The 17,707-nt window shown below is 45.1% G+C and overlaps 1 protein-coding gene across 6 annotated transcripts in view; it reads left to right on the top strand.

Moving 5' to 3' along the window:
- Positions 1–17,707, top strand: part of ZC3H12B (zinc finger CCCH-type containing 12B) — a 132,702-nt gene that overhangs the window by 17,585 nt on the left and 97,410 nt on the right. For 4 of the 6 annotated variants that reach the window (XM_030575547.1, XM_030575544.1, XM_030575549.1 and 1 more), the window contains exon 1: positions 15,663–15,886. The exons of 1 other annotated variant lie outside the window; for it this stretch is intronic. The gene's annotated coding sequence lies outside the window, so the exon portion shown is untranslated. Of the gene's footprint in view, positions 1–15,436; positions 15,509–15,662; positions 15,887–17,707 lie in introns of those variants that run through there. One more of the 6 variants, XM_030575546.1, reaches the window with a different exon arrangement.

Below are 17,707 nucleotides of genomic sequence, written 5' to 3'. Positions count from 1 at the left end.
TAGGTTTGCTTCTAGAAAGAGGGGGAAAGAGTTATAATGATTACCCTTGGTTTCTATTGTATTAATAATAATTAGTAATTAAAATAATTTTCTTGGCATCTTCACAAATATTAATTAATTGAGTCTCACAGCATTCCATTAGGCAGTAGCGGTGTAAGTATTTTCCTCATTTTTGGTAATGAAAATTAACTTCACACCCAAATCCCCTTGAATGCTGTAGATATTCAGACCTGTACCCAAACTTTGCCTGAGTTGCTATCACTCACTTTACAGATGAGGAGATGGAGGCACAGTGAAGTTAAGGGACTTACCCAAGTCCATGCTGTGAGTCAGTAGCAGGGCTGGGAGTAGAGCCTTAAACTTCTGATGTCTGGTCCCCTAATCCAATCACTAATCAAACTACCTTTTGATGAATAATGTATCTAAACATGATTATACACACACACATATATACACACTGTAAATCATTTAACTGTGATACTAAATTGCTTTTAGAAATGGAGTCCTATTACTGAATAATTCTACTTTGCACTTTTCTTCTGAAGTTCTTGCAGTGCTTTGCAAAGATGGGTAAGAAAGAGAGCCACAGAGGGTATGTCTACATTGCAAAGACCCATAGCAACAAGTCTCTGAGCCCGGGTCAACTGACTGGTGCTTATGCTACTGGGCTAAAAATAGCAGCATAGACATTTGGACTCAGGCTGGAGCTTGGGCTCAGAAACCTTGGGCAGGGAGGGGAGCATCTTGGAGTCAGGGCTCCAGCCACTAATTTTGATACTTGACTATGGATTTAAGTGTCTAACTTTTAGGCAACCAGATGTCCATCAAATCTGGAAACTGTTGTCTATCTGTAGTATCATAATGGGTAGCTGTGGGCATTTGTGCTGCTGCTGGTCTCCTCTGAAGAGACTGATTTGTGTTCTCATGGAGTCCCTGATGTACTTGTGTCAAACAGTGCTAGTTGTGAGGAATATTGCCATTTATAAACTGGCATGATAAGGAAGGCCACAAATCTCCTGGGTACTCAGCTAAGCTGGAATTAAACCACAAAAGAAATTTCACCTGATGTCTCTGTGCAAACAACACACATGGTCTGAAATAAATGGGCAACAGCCAACAGCAAATAAATATATTGGAAAATTGGGCACAGGAAGGTGTAAATTATACTTCCTTTCACTAGCAAAGCAACCTGAATGGTGAGGCAGATTCACCCTTATTGAAGAGATGGTAGCATCTATCTCAGCCCTCTTATGGGTCCCTCACCAGGAAGCAGGTGGTACGTTTAACTTCCACTGGGGCTTTCTATGAGCTCTGCCAATAGGTGAGTCTCCAAAGAGCCTATGAATACATGCTGACTGCCCTGGATACACACCTTTTCTGCCCAGCACCGTCTTATTTTGATGCTGAACCCCTTGGTAACTGGAGTTGAAAGTATTTGGACCACTATCCGCTGGATTTTTTGTACCTTCTACCCAAATTAAATATGGAATGTCAACGTGTGTGATGCAGGACCAATCTATCAATACCTGTACCCCAAGAGAGGTGTGAATTTTGAATGGTGAGAATAATTAACCTTTGAAACAATTTACCAAGAGTTGCAGTGGATTCTCCATTGCTGACCATTTTAAAATCAAGATTGGATGTTTTTTCTAAAAGCTCTGCTCCAGGAATTATTTTGGGGTGCTTCTATGGCCTGTGTCATATAGGAGGTCAGACTAGATGATTACAATGATCCCTTCAGGCTTTGGAATCTATGAATTCCATGAAAAATTTGACAAATGGCAACTCTAGTCCCCAGAACTCCAGCTTGTCACCTCCTAAGTTCAGCCTGAGTTCCACTGATCCAGGAAGCATAAGAAATTAGTTCAGTTGTGAAATTTCTCGAGCACACAAGGCTGATATCAAATCCTGCCCCCCACCACATTGTAGCTTTTTATTAACCTCTTTCTTAAAAGAAGTAACTTGGAGCTTAATCCTGAATTCTTTGTATACTCTCAAATCCCTATGAAGTCAGTGGGAGTTTGGGATGAGCAAGGAATGCAAGAACAGACCCCTGGATAGTTTTAGAAGTGGATTTTTTTAATGGCAAAAACTATTAATCTTCATCATGCACAAATGGGCTGAATGATTTCCCCTCTATTTTGTTTGCTGTCTTCTTCAATCAGCTGTTACCTCTCAATTGTTCTCTGCAGAAAATTGCTCTTTTCCAAGCATGGTTCACCCACTTCTATTTGCCACTGTTTTTCCCACATGGGGGCCTGCCTTGGCTCTTTGGAGCAGGGATCCTATTTTTATCTTTGCCGTTGAAATGTCATGCACTCCTATAGTGCCATAAAGCAAACACAAATCTTAGAATGTAACCAGTTAGTGATATTTTAATTGTCTAAATAACGGTTGTCAGGGTAAAGAACTTGGGACTGATTTTGAAAACTCTCCATGCATTGAAGTCAGTCGGAGTTGCCATGTGAGATTTGTGTAGTGAACAGAAGGCTTGAAAATCAGACCCCTTTCATGCCAGTTTTCTACTCAGAGTCCAGTTTGTAGGAAAGTTATAAACTGAAGCTATGAATGGGAGGAGGATGGGGCTCTCCAGCAGGAGGTAATAAAAAGCCAGGCTTCAAAGGTGAGGTGCCCTGACACAGATCCTGGGTCTGAGGAAGAATGGTCCTGGGGAATAGACTGAACAGCCCTGAGCTAGGAATTCTAAGAGCAGCCAGCCTAGGGAAAAGATTTGGATTGAACTTCATGGTCTTATTTTTCATTTGTTTGTTAATAAAGTCAAGCACCAGCAAGGAGGTGAGTTTTGAGTCTATATGGAGCAGGCAGACTGGCTTAGAACAGCTAGGAAAACCACCTGCTCCCGGGGTATAGTGGTGGAAACATTGATGCACTCGCTGCATTGAATCTTGGAAGGCTTTGATTTTATTATAATAATAATTAATTAATTAATAATAATTAATAATGTGTTGCTCTTATATAGTAATTTTCATCTTTAGATCTCAAAATACTTTACAATGGAAATCAGTATCAGTACCCTCCTTTTATAGATAGGGAAACTGAGGCACAGAGCAGTGACATGCCCAAAATCAACTAGCAGGAGGAGCGGCAGAGCTGGGAATTGAATTTTTATCAGCAAGGGCCTGTTTTTTTTAGAAATGCTGAGCACTTACAACTGCCACAAAATAAATAGAAGTGGCAGTACCTCTGAAAATTCAGGCCTAAGTTATTATTATTTGTATTGCATTAGCATCTAAGAGCCGCCTTTGGACCAGCACCCCATTGTGCTAAGCACTGTACAAACACAGAACAAAGAGATGGCCCTTGCCCCTAAGAGTTCTAAGTTCGAGTATAAGACAGGTGAATACAGGAGACACGAAAGCACAAGGGAACTAGGATACAATACTGGTCAGCATGATAGGTGGTGGTTTCAGCGTACCCAGCAGATAACTAACTAAAAGGCAGTAACTGTCCATTTTTCCCTTCTCACAAAGACAAAATATGATTATTATTATTATTATTAATAATCTTATTGTTATTCATTATTGTTAATACTCTACATTTACAGGAAAGGAAAGATAAAAACCCATGTTGCACTTGTAGATAATGACTGCCCTCTCTTTCTATCAGTTCGGACTGGCAGTCAATTAAGATATTAATATGGGAAGTTACAATTATTATTAAATATGATTTTATTTCCAAGTCTGCTATGAATCTTCAAGGTAATAATGTTGAGGATTTATCGTAATATGCAAATATAATTTATGTAAATTCACTCCTTGTGGGCATTGCAGAAAAAGAAGAATTTCTCAAATAGAAAAATGAATATATAGCATTTGTGAATGGTGGCGATGCTTTGGTGATTTTCATCAATATTTCAGGACTTTCCCCTGTGAAGCTGCCATGCCATTTTCTTACACACACACACACAAAAAGGGCGGGGGTCCACAACCATCTTCTTTATCATTATACATCTTTTATACTAAGCTGGGATATTCAAGGCCTGATCCTCCTTCTACTGAAGTCAATTGGCTTAAATTGAAGTCAATTGTCCATGGGCTTAAATAGTGTAGGATTGGGCCCTTTGTGAGCTGTGTGTTCAAAAGAGGCAGGCTTCTTTGATGCATGATTTAAATGGATGAACTATTTGATTTGAGGAGGTAGAAAGAAAGTTAGCTGCAGTGGGCCAGCCAGTCTCTTGTTGCTAAGACACTGAGGGAGCGAGAGCAGTTGGGGTGATGAAATGACAGCATGAGAAGGGATGATGCCATATAAAATATGAGACATGAGTGATGAGAACCCCATTCTCTCAGCATGAAGGATAATTATTCAGATTTTTATTTATTTTCAGTTATGAGCTAAAATTTTCAGGTTGAAAAATTAAAACACTGACCTTGTAGCTTCATAGTTCACCAGTGATTTCAAAGAGATTTTAAAAGACATTCACAAATTGTGACAAAATATTCAGATTCTCGGAAGAGCAAGGCGTCTTCTCATTAGCTACAGCAACAGTCTACCTATTTCAAGTGATGTTCAGGTGCTAATGGACTCTGAATTGACTGTAATGTTTCCTTCATTTATTCTTGCAGACTTGCACCTATTGACTCTTGTGCCGACGCTTGGCTGGACAACATCAGATGTACTTCTTGTGCTCTATAAATAATAACAAAGGGATAAGTCCTGTAGCTATATTCAGGCAAATGAACTTATGTCTTTTAAAACCAACTGATGTTAATTTTAATGCACTCCTTTTGTTGTTTGTTGTTTTATTCAGATTCATATACTGCACTCAACCCTGTGGTATTGCAGCTTTTTCCAAAAATGTAGTAAGGATCATGACTAGCATCTGTTGTGTAGTGATTCTTTTTCTCTCTCTTCCTCTCCCCAGAGGGGGAAAGCCATGTGAGAATTTAACATTTTTATTTTATTTTATTTTATTAATACTTCCTTATATATGTGCTGTGCTCTGTGTTTATATTGGCAAAAGCAAAGTCTAAGACATGTGGCTTTTGCTGGGAATGGAAAATGGTAAGGTTTCAGGGTTTTTAGATTCTGCAGGAGTTCATTATCCTGTCAGAGTCCATTCTGCCATCTTGGACAACCCCCTGAGAAAGCTCTGTCTTCTGCACAGACAAGCTTTATCTTCAGCTCTGTTAGAGGCTGAAAGTCTTGTCCTTATTAGGGAGGAATTTAAAGAGAACACTGCTGCTTCTCTGAAGGAGCAATTATTAGAATTGTCAGACATGACAGGGTCAATATAAAGTTTGTCAACACATCATCTGAAATCACCAAAATTCTCAGCTAAAGAAACAGCTGAATTGATTTCACCCACAAAATTAGTAAAGTTAGAAATAAAAACACCAAAGTGGGCTATCACTTTGCAAATGCAGGATTGTTCCCTAATATATATTATCTATTTCTGTATCCAGTCCAATTGTTGCCAAGTGATGAGTTTCCATCATTCCGCATGGAAAATTCCTCCCCACTCGAGTTGATTTCACTGTTAGGCTGCAAATCTGCACAGGGTTTCTTAAAAAGGTGGTGTATTTTAAATATTTTAAAGTGTGTCCCTAGCCTCTATTTGCAAGAAGCTGGGAATGGGTGACGGGGGATGGATCACTTGAGGATTACCTGTTCTATTCATTCCCTCTGAAGCACCTGGCATTGGCCACTATCGGAAGACAGGATACTGGGCTAGATGGACCTTTGGTCTGACCCAGTATGACCATTCTTATGTTCTTAAATATTTAATATATGAAAAGTACAAAATGTAAAAAGTGCTGTATAGTGTGGATGTGGAATGTAAGGTTTTTGTTTTTGTTACTGTTGATAAATTGTATAGTCAATTGCTTGACCACACTTTGGCTCATTATGAATAAGGCTACGATTTAGTCATGGAGGTTACGGCAGTCACGGATTCCATGACTTTACCGGATCTCCGTGACTTCTTCGGCTTCAGCTGTCCAAAGCTGAAGCCAGGGCTGGAGCGGTGGCTGCGGCAGGGCCATGCACCTCTGCCCCACGATGGGGGCTGCAACCGCAGCTGTGCCTCCTGCCCTGCGGCTTCTGCCAGGGGCTGCAGCCAGGGCCATGCACCCCTACCCCACAGCTTTCGGCAGGGTCTGCAACCAAGGCCATGTGCCCCTGCCCCACAGCTTGTCTGGTTATTTTTAGTAATAAGTCACGGATAGGTCAGGAGCTCCGTGAATTTTCGTTTATTGCCTGTGACCTGTCCCTGACTTTTACTAAAAATAACTGACAAAATCTTAGACTTAGTCATTAAATATATTCAAGAGACCAAATAACTAATGTCTGTTGGGTTTATTAATATGGTACAGGAAAAAGGTTGCATATGATACCAGTCTCTGAAGAGCAGTCCCATGCAACGATGTTACATTCACCTGATGAAGAATGTGTGCTTCCCAAGTTACACATTTCAGCTGGTATTATTGTGTGATTTTACAAGAAACACATTTCTTTACATGTCACTAAAGTGCAACCCATCAGTTTGTTCCAGTTCTCTAACTTGTTTTTCTGTTCCTTCCTTATCTTTGTTTTGGTTATAAGCATCCCAGGTACTGATCCATGAAGATACTTCCCTAATTTGTATTAAGACACAGAATGAATGTATCTTGATTTTGACAAAAGTTTCCTATCTGCTTATGTCAATGCTTACTTCAGCGAATTCAAGGAGATATGGGATGCTTAACATAAATTAACAGGATAATGGTATAGGCCATACACACACACACACATATATAGTAATAAATATTATTACCACTATATATTTATATGCTAGCCAGTAAATATTAGTCAACATTAATTTAATCATTATTTGTACAAGAATTTTCATAATTAATTACATAGCATAGGTAAGGGAGAAACAGGGTATGCAAAAGTATTAATATTAGGGCTTGATCCAAACCACATTGAAGTCAGTGGGTAGACACCCACTGGCTTCAGTGGGTTTTGGAGCAGGCTCTAAATCAGTGGTTCTCAACCTATCTACCATTGTGGGCCACATATACAGCTCTCTATGTGTTGTGTGCTGCATCCACACAATATATAACCTGTATGGCCCTGAGGAAGTCACATGGGCCACAGCTGTGTGGTGATTGGGCCTCAAGCAGCTCGCAGGTTGAGAACCACTGCTCTAAATGAATACTAATCCTCTGAAATGTGTACCTACCTCAGGCCCAACTTGAGTTCACCAGCCACCATAGGCAATATCTGTTGTTTTAACCAATTTCCTGCTCACTAGCGTGTAGAGATCTGTTATCAAATTATGGATAAGAGTGCCATCTCCTTATGTCCTTTACCTTTACTGCCTCAGGGGTACTGTAATCTTCATTGCTGTAATCCTTTGAACTTTCTCCATGTTTGATAGCCCAGAGGCTTTTTTCCCCAACCATAAAAGAGTCCATTTATTTTTGTACAGCTCTTGCTACTAAACTTCTAAATTAATATTTTTTCCAGCAAACACAGAAGCACAAAAACAGGTGGGGAGTAACTAGGTTCTCCAGTGCAATCATATGCAGCTAATTGTGTGGGGAAGGCACAGCTGATCCTGGAGGCTGACATCTCTCAGTATTCCAGTGAAGATGAAATGTCTCAAGATTCATGCCAATTTGCACAGAGAAAAACCTCTTTCCAAATCTAAATCTAATGATCAGTATAATCATGAGGGAGCGGTGTCTAAAGCAGAGGTGGGCAAATTACGGCCCGGTGGCTGCAACTGGCCCTCCAGACGTTTTAATCTGGCCCTCAAACTCCTGCTGGGGAGCGGGGTCTGGGGCTTGCCTCGCTCTGGTGCTCCAGATGGGGAACGGGGTAGGGGGGAACCAAAGCCAATGGGAGCTGGAGGGGTACTGCCTGCAGACAGGGCAGCACACAGATCCACCTGGCCATGCCTCCACATAGGATCTGGAGAGGGGACATGCCACTGCTTCTGGGAGCTGCTTGAAGTAAGCGTCGCCCAGAGCCTGCACCCCTGACCTCCTCCTGCACCCCAACCCCTGCCCCAGCATTGATTCACCTCCTGCCTTCCAAACCCCTTGGTCCCAGCCCAGAGCACCCTCCTGCACCCCACACCTCTCATCCCAGCCCCATCCCAGAGCCTGCACCCCCAGCCAGTGCCCTCCCCCTCTGCATCCCAGCCCCCTTCCCCAGACTGGAAACCCCTCCCGCACTCTGAACTCCTAATTTCTAATTTCTTGTCCCACACCAGAGCCCGCACCCCCAGCCTAAGCCCTCACCCCCTCCCGTACCCCAACCCCCAATTTCATGAGCATTCATGGCCTGCCATACAATTTCCATACCCAGATGTGAAGCCTCAGGCCAAAAAATGTGCCCACCCGTAGTCTAATGGGTAGAACATGAGTTTAGTAACTCAGGCATCTGGGTTTATTCACATACTGATGCTTATTTCCAAACCTATTCACACTGAACGTGAACGATAGCTTTCCACCCTGGCTTAGTGATCTTGGGCAAGTCACTTAACCTCTCTGTGCCTTAGTTTCCTTGCACATAAAATAGGAATGATACTTACCTACTTCACAGGGGTGATATGAGAGGTGTTTGTAAAGCACTTTGGAATTGTTGGTTAAAAGGCAGTCTTCAATGGAATGTCTACACTGCAATGTAAGCCTGGGGTCAGGCTCAAGACCAAACACCACTTCTGTTTACACACAATTTTGTCTTACTTGAGCCAGTAAGCCCTCTGGGCCCAGGCCCTAGGTCCCAACGTCCCGACAAGGGGCACTCAAGTCCAAACTCCATGGTTTTGCCATGTGGACACAGCTCGGGCCCAGGTCCCCCAGACTTGTCCTGAGAGTACCCCAATGCTATCTACAATCCCATCAACCATTGTTTCCTGTCCCTTCTATCCCAAGACTAACCAATCAGCTCCTAGAAAATGGAAGCAACCCCCTTGGTTCAAGTACAGCAGCTCAGGCACTAACTCTGCCATTTTATTCTGACTGCTAAGTAGGAAACAGAGTGACCAGTCTCATGTTTGCAATGGCTACCAACAAGAAGTCTTTTGCCATGGGATCACAGCTAGATTGTAGTAAAATCTCTAATGCAAGGCAAACAAAACATCCAACTTCATGAATGACCATGTGTACCAGGAAATAGCAAAGAAGCCTGGCAGCATTGTGGATTCATTGCATGGGTGACCAGTGCATGGAACAATTAAGCCACTAAAGATTGATTATCATAAAGTCAGGAATGAGAACCACACCTCTGGCAACTCCCTGTCATCCTGCCTCTTTTACAAGGAGTTTGACCAGGTGCTGGGTACTGCGTGAAGCATGAGCCCACAGCAATTCAAAGTAGCCTGATCAGCTGAGCTGGTGATCTTCTGACCCCAGAAACTAATATAGAACCAGAGGGGGCCTGGTAGGTGCTAAATCAGGCTAATGAAGTCACTCTGGTGCTCACATCAATCCCCAAGGAGGCTTTGCCACTGGAACAGCTGCAGCGTGTCCTGGGTCCATACTCAGAGAAGCTGTTTGATAACCTCCAGGAGGAACAGCCTGCCATGGAGTCAGTAGCAGAAGCAGAAGAGGCAGAAATAGCCTTGGAGCTTGTTGAGTTTCTGGCCCTGTATTTATTGTTATTAGCATAAGAATGGGAAGGATTTACGGTTTATGACCCAGTGCAAAATTTAGTACAAGACACAGGTCACAATGTGTTTCCGTTAATGGCGAAATGCATGCCAGCACCTTGGTGTCATCTTACCACCACCATGTAGAATTCAGAATGGATCCCAGGATGTGCAAACAACAGTTAAATAAGCATTTACATTTTATTTTGTACTGGATACTCATGTGTGCTAGGGTGTTAAAAGTAAGACCCTTATATTGCCTCATTTTTAGTATGCTGCTCCATAGGAATCTGCCATACCAGAGTAACAAGCCACCTGTAAACAGTAAACTGTTCTGGGGGGAGGAGAGGAAAATGTAGGCCATGGGTGACAAAATCAATATGTGAAATACGGCTGTGGGTTTGCATGCAGTCCAGAAACATGTGGCGGGGGGAGAGGAGGGGAAGAGCGGAAGGGGAGGAGTAGGGAGGATGGCTGTGTAGTTCTCTGAGAATCTGTATTATTGTATGTGTCTGCATGTAGTCTATAGGTAGATAAAGTCAAAGCAGTCTGTATTGGAAGTCATTGCTAGGATCACCACATTTATGTACAGTATCTAGTCTAGTCCTGTTTACGGTGTCAGATACTTCTTGGATCCAACTAATTGCCCATTTTCTTCCCCGAATCTTACCATAGGACACAGGTTGAGCTTTTCGAAGCTGATTAGGGGACTTTGCCACACAATTCTCAGTGGAATTAATGGAAGTTGTGTGGCTAAATCCTTTAGTTGACTCTGAAAAACTCAACTCTAACGATTATCATATTTAATCCAGTTTAAAACCAAGATTGACAGACAAATTTTTTAAAAAGTTTCAGCATTAAGCAGATTGAAGTCAATGACAAATCCCCCACTTACTTCAATGAGTGCAGAATCAGTTCCATTACAGTTGACCTAAGAAATGTGTTATTTACATTTTATTTTATATGATCCAACAAATTCTATAGCGAAAATTTCCCAATGTAGTAATATTTTAAATACTTGTCGTCTGGTATATTTTGCTGCTCCCTTTGTCAGAGCATCTCAAAGAGCTTTACAAACAAATAATGAATTAAGTCTCATAACCTCCACTGATATGGGCAGAGGCAATACTAGCCCGTTGGAGCCCTAAGCAAGAATATTTTGGGGTCCCCCATATCCCTTACCTACCCCCTAAAAATCTAATTGCATTATTTCCACAAACCAAAAAACATACCATCACAACACATGCTAATACATTTGTTAAGAAGTCCAAGTTAAATAAGATGAATAGTATTTTGGGAGAAATACTAAATCGGGGCTCCTTGGAGCTGTTAGGGGCCCTAACAGTTGCTTAGTCTGCTTATGCCTAGATCCAGCACTGGAGGCAGGCATTATCTCCACTTTACAAATGTGGAAGATGAGGTGAGTTGTTCAGAGATTTTCCTAACTGACATGGCAAGTTTGTGACATAGCCAGGAATAGACCCAGGATCTCCTGACTCACAGTCATAAGCTATACTCACAGAACTTATTGAACCGAGTTAATTCATGGGGTGTAAATCTAATTGGAGAATGAATCAGGTTCATAAGGCTTTGGTCCCTACTTTGACACTGAAAATGTGTGTGTGTAGCGAAGTCAAGACTCACTGGTGTGGCACCTCCTGTTGGTTGTCTTGGGAATTAGCTCTTCACCAGTTTAAGGAGCTGCTGTCTGGTGTCTCACCTGCTGCTGGTCCCATGTCCCTCCCAGATCCCAGTGCCCTTTACCTCGGGGTTCTGCCCCAGCAGTACCTCCATTCTCTGGGTCTCCCCTCCCAGGGGAACCCCCAACTCTCTAAACCCACCTTGCCTCAGTGGCTACTGCCAGTCATCATCTAGCCCCCACTCATTGGGGCAGACTGCAGTCTGTTGTGGCCACTCATCATTGGCAAGGGGTTAGGACCAGCTGCCTCTGCCTATTTCCATGTACCTCTGTAGCCCCAGTACCTCTGTAGGCCTTCACCAAGGCCTGCAGCCTGGGGGTTAACCAGGCTGGAGCTCCCCAGCTCCCTTGCCCTATTCTCCAGCGTTGCTCCAGTTCAGGTACCTTTCTCTTAGGCAGCCAGCCCTTCTCCCTCCAGGGCTGGAGAGAGGCTCTTCACAGCTCCTGGCTCACAGTCCTCTTATCAGCCTAGCTTGGCTGCTTTTAACTCCTGCCTATTGGAGTGGGGCAGCTGCCCCACTACAGTGTGCAACATATTTTATTAATATATTAAGAAAATTTAGACATTTTAGTTACATTTTTCACATTGGCCTGGGGACCACAACGTAGCTACTTTGCTTTTCTCCTTCAGTGAACCAAGTTGTAAAATTGCCTTAGCAAGGGCAGATCAATACAGGATAGGAGAAATACAATATGACTCACCATAGAATTTCTCTAATAAATTATTGAAGTGTGCTCTATAGCCATGTCAATGAACTCATCTCACTTCACACACTGTTGTAAATAAACTTCAATTTGTGATGCTGTTTTGTACATCACAATACAGGGGAAAAAAATGTTAGAAAAGCCACATCATCCTACGGATGGAAAAGGGATGCCTGATGCTTAAAATGGGTGATAGCATTATTCAGTAGATAGGGCACTGGACTGGGAGTCAGACCTGGATTGTGTTCCCAGCTGTGTAGGTGACCTGCCTTTTGAGACTTTGGGTAAGTGACTTTACCTCTCTGTGGTGCCATTTCCCCATCTGTAAAACTGGGATAATGATCACCTTCCTTTGTAAACCACACTGAGATCTGAGATGACTGAGATGAAATAAATAATCAGAGTTGGATTAACCCTTTTGTGGGCCTGGCGCCAAACATTTTTGTGCGCCCCCACTGAGGCAATGGAGCATGGTGTGGGGAGGTCAGTCCTCAGACCAAAGGGCTAGCTAGGGGCACGGCATGGCAGGGGCAGCCCTGCTCCACCTAGCTCAGTGCGAGGGCACTATTTACAAACTAGCAGTTGTCGGACACACAGTGACCCTGTGATACCAGCATGCCCCTTCCCCTTGGGGGGGTGGGCCCATGCCACAGAGCCCCCCACCCAACACCTCCCTGACTCCCTATAATCAGAGCCCCCCTGGACCCACTATGCCCAGCGCCCCCCCCCCGATCTCCTCCAGAAATGCACAGCACCCTGCACAACACCACCCATGTCCAGCACTCCCCTGCCCACAGCCCCACCACAACCACCCAGCACCCCCTACAGAACTCCCACTCCCTAGTGCCACAATACACAGATCTTCCCTGCCACCTCACAGTCCAGCACCTCTCCCCTCTGACTCCCCAGAGACCCACTCCCCCACGCCCTGCCTTCTGGCTGCACTCACCGACCCTGCTGGGAGGTGACTGTGTCTGTTGGGCTGAACCGGCAGTGCAACCAGGGCTGGTCCTGGAGCCAGGATTTGCTCTGTCCCTTCAGGAGTGGTGCTATCAGCCAGGTCAAGGCCTGCCCTGGCCAGGCTCCCTCAAAATGCACTTGCCTGGAGGGGCCCAACCAAGCCCCCCACACTGTCCGTCCCCCCAGGCTGAGACTGGACAAGTTTCTGCACCCAGGTGACTCAGCTCTGGGGAGACAGGCGGAGCACCATAGGCCTGGAGCCAGGGGTGCACTGGGGTCCTGCCAGAGGGCAGAAAAGAGCAGGGGGGTGGGGCCAGGGAGCATAGAGGAGCCATCGGCCAGCCGTCAGGCAGGCCGAGAGGAGCAAGTGGTGGGTGGGGGGAGGAGCGGGGTCTTTAGGCACAGTGCGAGTAGGCCAGGGCCCCTTCTGAGCATGGGCCCAGCTCCATGAAGCCACTGGCGCCATTGTAACCCTAGCACTGTAATAATATCAATATTATTTAATTGGCATGGAGATTACAATAAGTGATGAAATCAAGAGGAAATGTACCCCAGTATTTGGAGCTCTGGAGACCTCTGTCCCATATGAACCCTCCAAAGGAATAGAAATTAAAACAAATAAACATAGCCTTTTGTTTGGATTTCAACCTTCCGCTGCAGTACTGGAAAGTTTGGAGACTCAGAAACAAAAGCCTCATGCTGGTGCAGGAGAGCCTGAAAGTGAAACTGACCAGTCTGATGTCCCTGTCCAAGCAGAATGAAATGAAAAAAAAAAAAACATTTTTTTATTTTTTTAAATAATTGTGTTGAAATGTCTCCAAACCTCTCTCTGGCCTTGGTACGTGAATACTCTTCATGCTTATGTCCTAAGCATTTCTGGGACCCCTCATCTTGCCTCTCCCAGTGTGATGAATCTGCTGGAAGTCATGAGTCAGTAGAGGACAGCATGAGTTTACTAAGGAGTGAATCTACTGTTCTTTCTCTCTGCATTGGTCAGCAGGAGGAGGAGCATTCTGGGGAGTTGCAAGGCGTTTGGCAGAGTGCCAGGAGTTTTAGGGCATCTGCCATATCTGGGTGGAAGAACAATGAAGAAGGGTTCCCAATGAGACATACAGCAAGACTGAACCCTGGCCAGGGGACTGCAGCAAATGTAAATACTTCAAGCAGAGGACTGCAGTATTGCCAACTCTAACATTCAAGAATCATGTCAGGCCCCCCACAGAAATAATGAGATTACAAAAATAAAATATGGTTATTTTTATGTCGTGATTTTTGAACCTTTAGAATACACTTGGATCAAATTTTCAAACTTTTCTTCACAGTAAGTCTGAAGACTTACTTTTTTTAAGGAAAGCTGAGACTCTCATGAAATAACATAACCCTTGGAGCTGGGGCATTAAGAAAGACACTCAATTGCATGAGACTCGTGATAAAACCACAGGAGTTGGCAACATTGGTGCATCCAGGTACTGGGCCTGCAGAGCCCTATCTTTTGGATATTTAATCGTAACTTATTAATCTTGTAAACCTGGGGTATTTGCAACATTTTCTGCCAGCCCTAGTAAATCATCCCTTTGAGTAATCTGTGTGTAGGAGTGATTATTACCCACCAGATACCTGACTACAGGGTCTAGCAGCTGACATGCCTTGAATGCTTGTACATGTGCATTGGACTCTTAGCACACTATGATGTACTGTATCAGAAAAAAGCTGATGCACAATAGTGACCCCAAGGGTGACCTCCAGTGTTCCTGACTTGAACATTTCAGATGCCCTTCACAGTGAATCAAGAGTTGCCTTGCTTGCAGTGTCCTGTATAGGTTGTTGACAGTTCCATGGAAACCTGTATAGATAATGCAGGTGAGAGAGATGTGTGTCTGATTTGATAGATCCCATACTGATGGCCTAAGGCAGGTTAATAGAGCTATGAAAGTGCAGCAGAAAAAACAATGACAGCATCAATTTCCCATGTGTGCTCCACAGTGTATGTATACTTCATGATTCATGCCTACTTCGTACTGTTTAGCACAACCTGATGCATTTATGCTGAAGACAGACTATAGGGGGCACATAGCATAATGTATCTTTCGCAGTATAAGCTCTGCTATCTACAAGAGATAAATTACGTACACCTAATTTTGTTAAAACAGCAAAGACTCCTGTGGCACCTTGTAGACTAACAGACGTTTTGGAGCATGAGCTTTCATGGGTATTTTTGCTGCTTTTACAGATCCAGACTAACACGGCTACCCCCTGACACTAATTTTGTTAGGTGCTCATCTACCAAGGTGAAGAGGAGAGGGCTCACTGTAGCATGCTGCACAAATGTGTGCGCTGCATACCTATGGCGCACATTTTGCACACTAATGATAAATGGATGGAGACGGCAGTGAACATATTGCTGTCACAGAGCGGGCACATGCGTTCCATGCAGCCTTCAGGCATGCTGCGTGCTCCCTGGATACAAGCTGCACTGCCGCTGCACGCATGCAGCCCTCCAATGCCCGAAGCACTATGAAGTGGATCGCGCGCAGGCTTCGGTGAGTGGCGGGAGCGCGCGGGCCTCGCTCGGAGACTCGGGCCGGCAGCAGTGGGCAGAGTGGGCGCGAGCTCAGCGGGGCCGGGCGCCGTTGCTAGGAGACGGCGCTCGGGCAGGCCGGTTGAGGCAAAAGCAGGATGAGGCGAAAGCAGCGGTCCCCGGGTCCCCCTTGGCGCTGAGTCCGCGGGAGGAGCCCATCTCCCGCCACTCCCAGAGCCCCCGGGTTCCCCAGCCCCCGATGCGGCGGGAGCTGGGGAAACGGCCGCAGCGGGGCCCCTGAAGCGGCGGCGCCAGCCCCCGCCAGCATCCGTCGCCAGTTCGGGGCGCGGCTGTGCCACCAGCCCCCGAAGGGAGCCGCCAGCAGCGTCTCGGAGAGCGGGTGAGGCAGCGGCCGGGACCGGGCCGGGGAGGGCAGGGGGTCTCCGTGCCTGCACGGAACGGGGAAGGCCCCGTCCAAGCAGCCTCTCTGCCTCCGCCCTCCTCCGTCGGCTTCGGGAGCCGGTGCTGGTCCTCCCCGCGCAGGAGAGCGGCCTCCAGCAGGCCTAGCGGGTGATGGCGCCTGCCCTGGGGCGGTCCTCCCTTCAGCACAGCTGGCCTCGTCCTCCTGGGCCGATCCCAGGCCACCCCCGCCGGGCACGGGTTGGGCACCCGGGGTAGCCCTGCAGGGCACGGTGTGGGCGTTGTCATCCCCCTGGGCAGGATGGGCCATAACCCCTGGTGATGCTGTTCTGGGCCCCCGGCTCTCAGTGCGAAGTGTACTTTGCAAAACGCTTGTTGGGTGAAAGAGGCTGTTGTGTCAGGGTCATTGCAGTGGCCAAGTCAATTGGGTACAGGGCTGGAAGTCAGGTATTCTCTCCCACTTTCCTTGTATGACTGGTGGAAAGGGGGTTGCATTTGAATCCTGCCTAAGAGCTGTCCTCAGTTTAGAGAAGGGACTCCAGGGAAATAAAAACTGTCACAGTGACAAAAGAAGGTGATTTTATTGTGACATTGAAGGGGTACCTGCTGACCACCATTTACGTTTCCATTAGTTTCTCATATAAAGTAACTGTGGTTAATAAAGAAGTCACTTATTACAATTAAAACTAGAGAAAGGTTTCAGGAGCTAATTGTTTATTTTAATCTTATGGTTTAAAATTAAATTCTCATTTAAAAAAGTTAATGTTGCACATTTGTCCATTTTGCTAATTGTCAACTAGTTCTGTTGCATATTGTATTTAACTGCTGTGAGTTTCCTTCACAAGTTAGTCAGTATACAATAAAAGTTGGTTGCCTGCCAACCTGAAACATATTCTCACAGGTAACTGCACACCGCACCATAGTAACTCTAGCTCAGGAACCAATCCATGCAACAAACCTCGATGCCAACTCTGCCCACATATCTACACCAGCGACACCATCACAGGACCTAACCAGATCAGCCACACCATCACCGGTTCATTCACCTGCACGTCCACCAACGTAATATACGCCATCATATGCCAGCAATGCCCCTCTGCTGTGTACATCGGCCAAACTGGACAGTCACTACGGAAAAGGATAAACGGACACAAATCAGATATTAGGAATGGCAATATGCAAAAACCTGTAGGAGAACACTTCAACCTCCCTGGCCACACTGTTGCAGACATTAAGGTGGCCATGCTGCAGCAAAAAAACTTTAGGACCAGACTTCAAAGAGAAACTGCTGAGCTTCAGTTCATCTGCAAATTTGACACCATCAGCTCAGGATTAAACAAAGACTGTGAATGGCTTGCCAATTACAAAACCAGTTTCTCCTCCCTTGGTTTTCACACCTCAACTGCTAGAACAGGGCCTCATCCTCCCTGATTGAATTACCTCATTATCTCTAGGTTGCTTGCATATATATACCTGCCCCTGGAAATTTCCACTACATGCATCTGACGAAGTGGGTATTCACCCACGAAAGCTCATGCTCCAAAACGTCTGTTAGTCTATAAGATGCCACAGGATTCTTTGCTGAGTGTACAATAAAGTGTAATGGAAAGGTCATACTGTGTCTTGATTTGGTAAATTGTGCAATAATTCTAGAGCCAAGTGAATATTTGTTTGTATCTACTGATGTATTAGTTTGGTCTTAGTATCTTGGAATTGTCTTCAGTGACATGTATGTCCGGTTGTTAGGGTGAGCAGACAGCAAATGTGAAAAATCAGGATGGGGGTTGGGGGTAATAGGAGC

Source organism: Gopherus evgoodei, chromosome 9 (assembly GCF_007399415.2).
Source record: "Gopherus evgoodei ecotype Sinaloan lineage chromosome 9, rGopEvg1_v1.p, whole genome shotgun sequence".
In the NCBI taxonomy this organism is placed as follows: Eukaryota; Metazoa; Chordata; order Testudines; family Testudinidae; genus Gopherus; species Gopherus evgoodei.
Note: the sequence above shows the minus strand (reverse complement) of the source record. Positions and strands in the feature narration are given on the sequence as shown.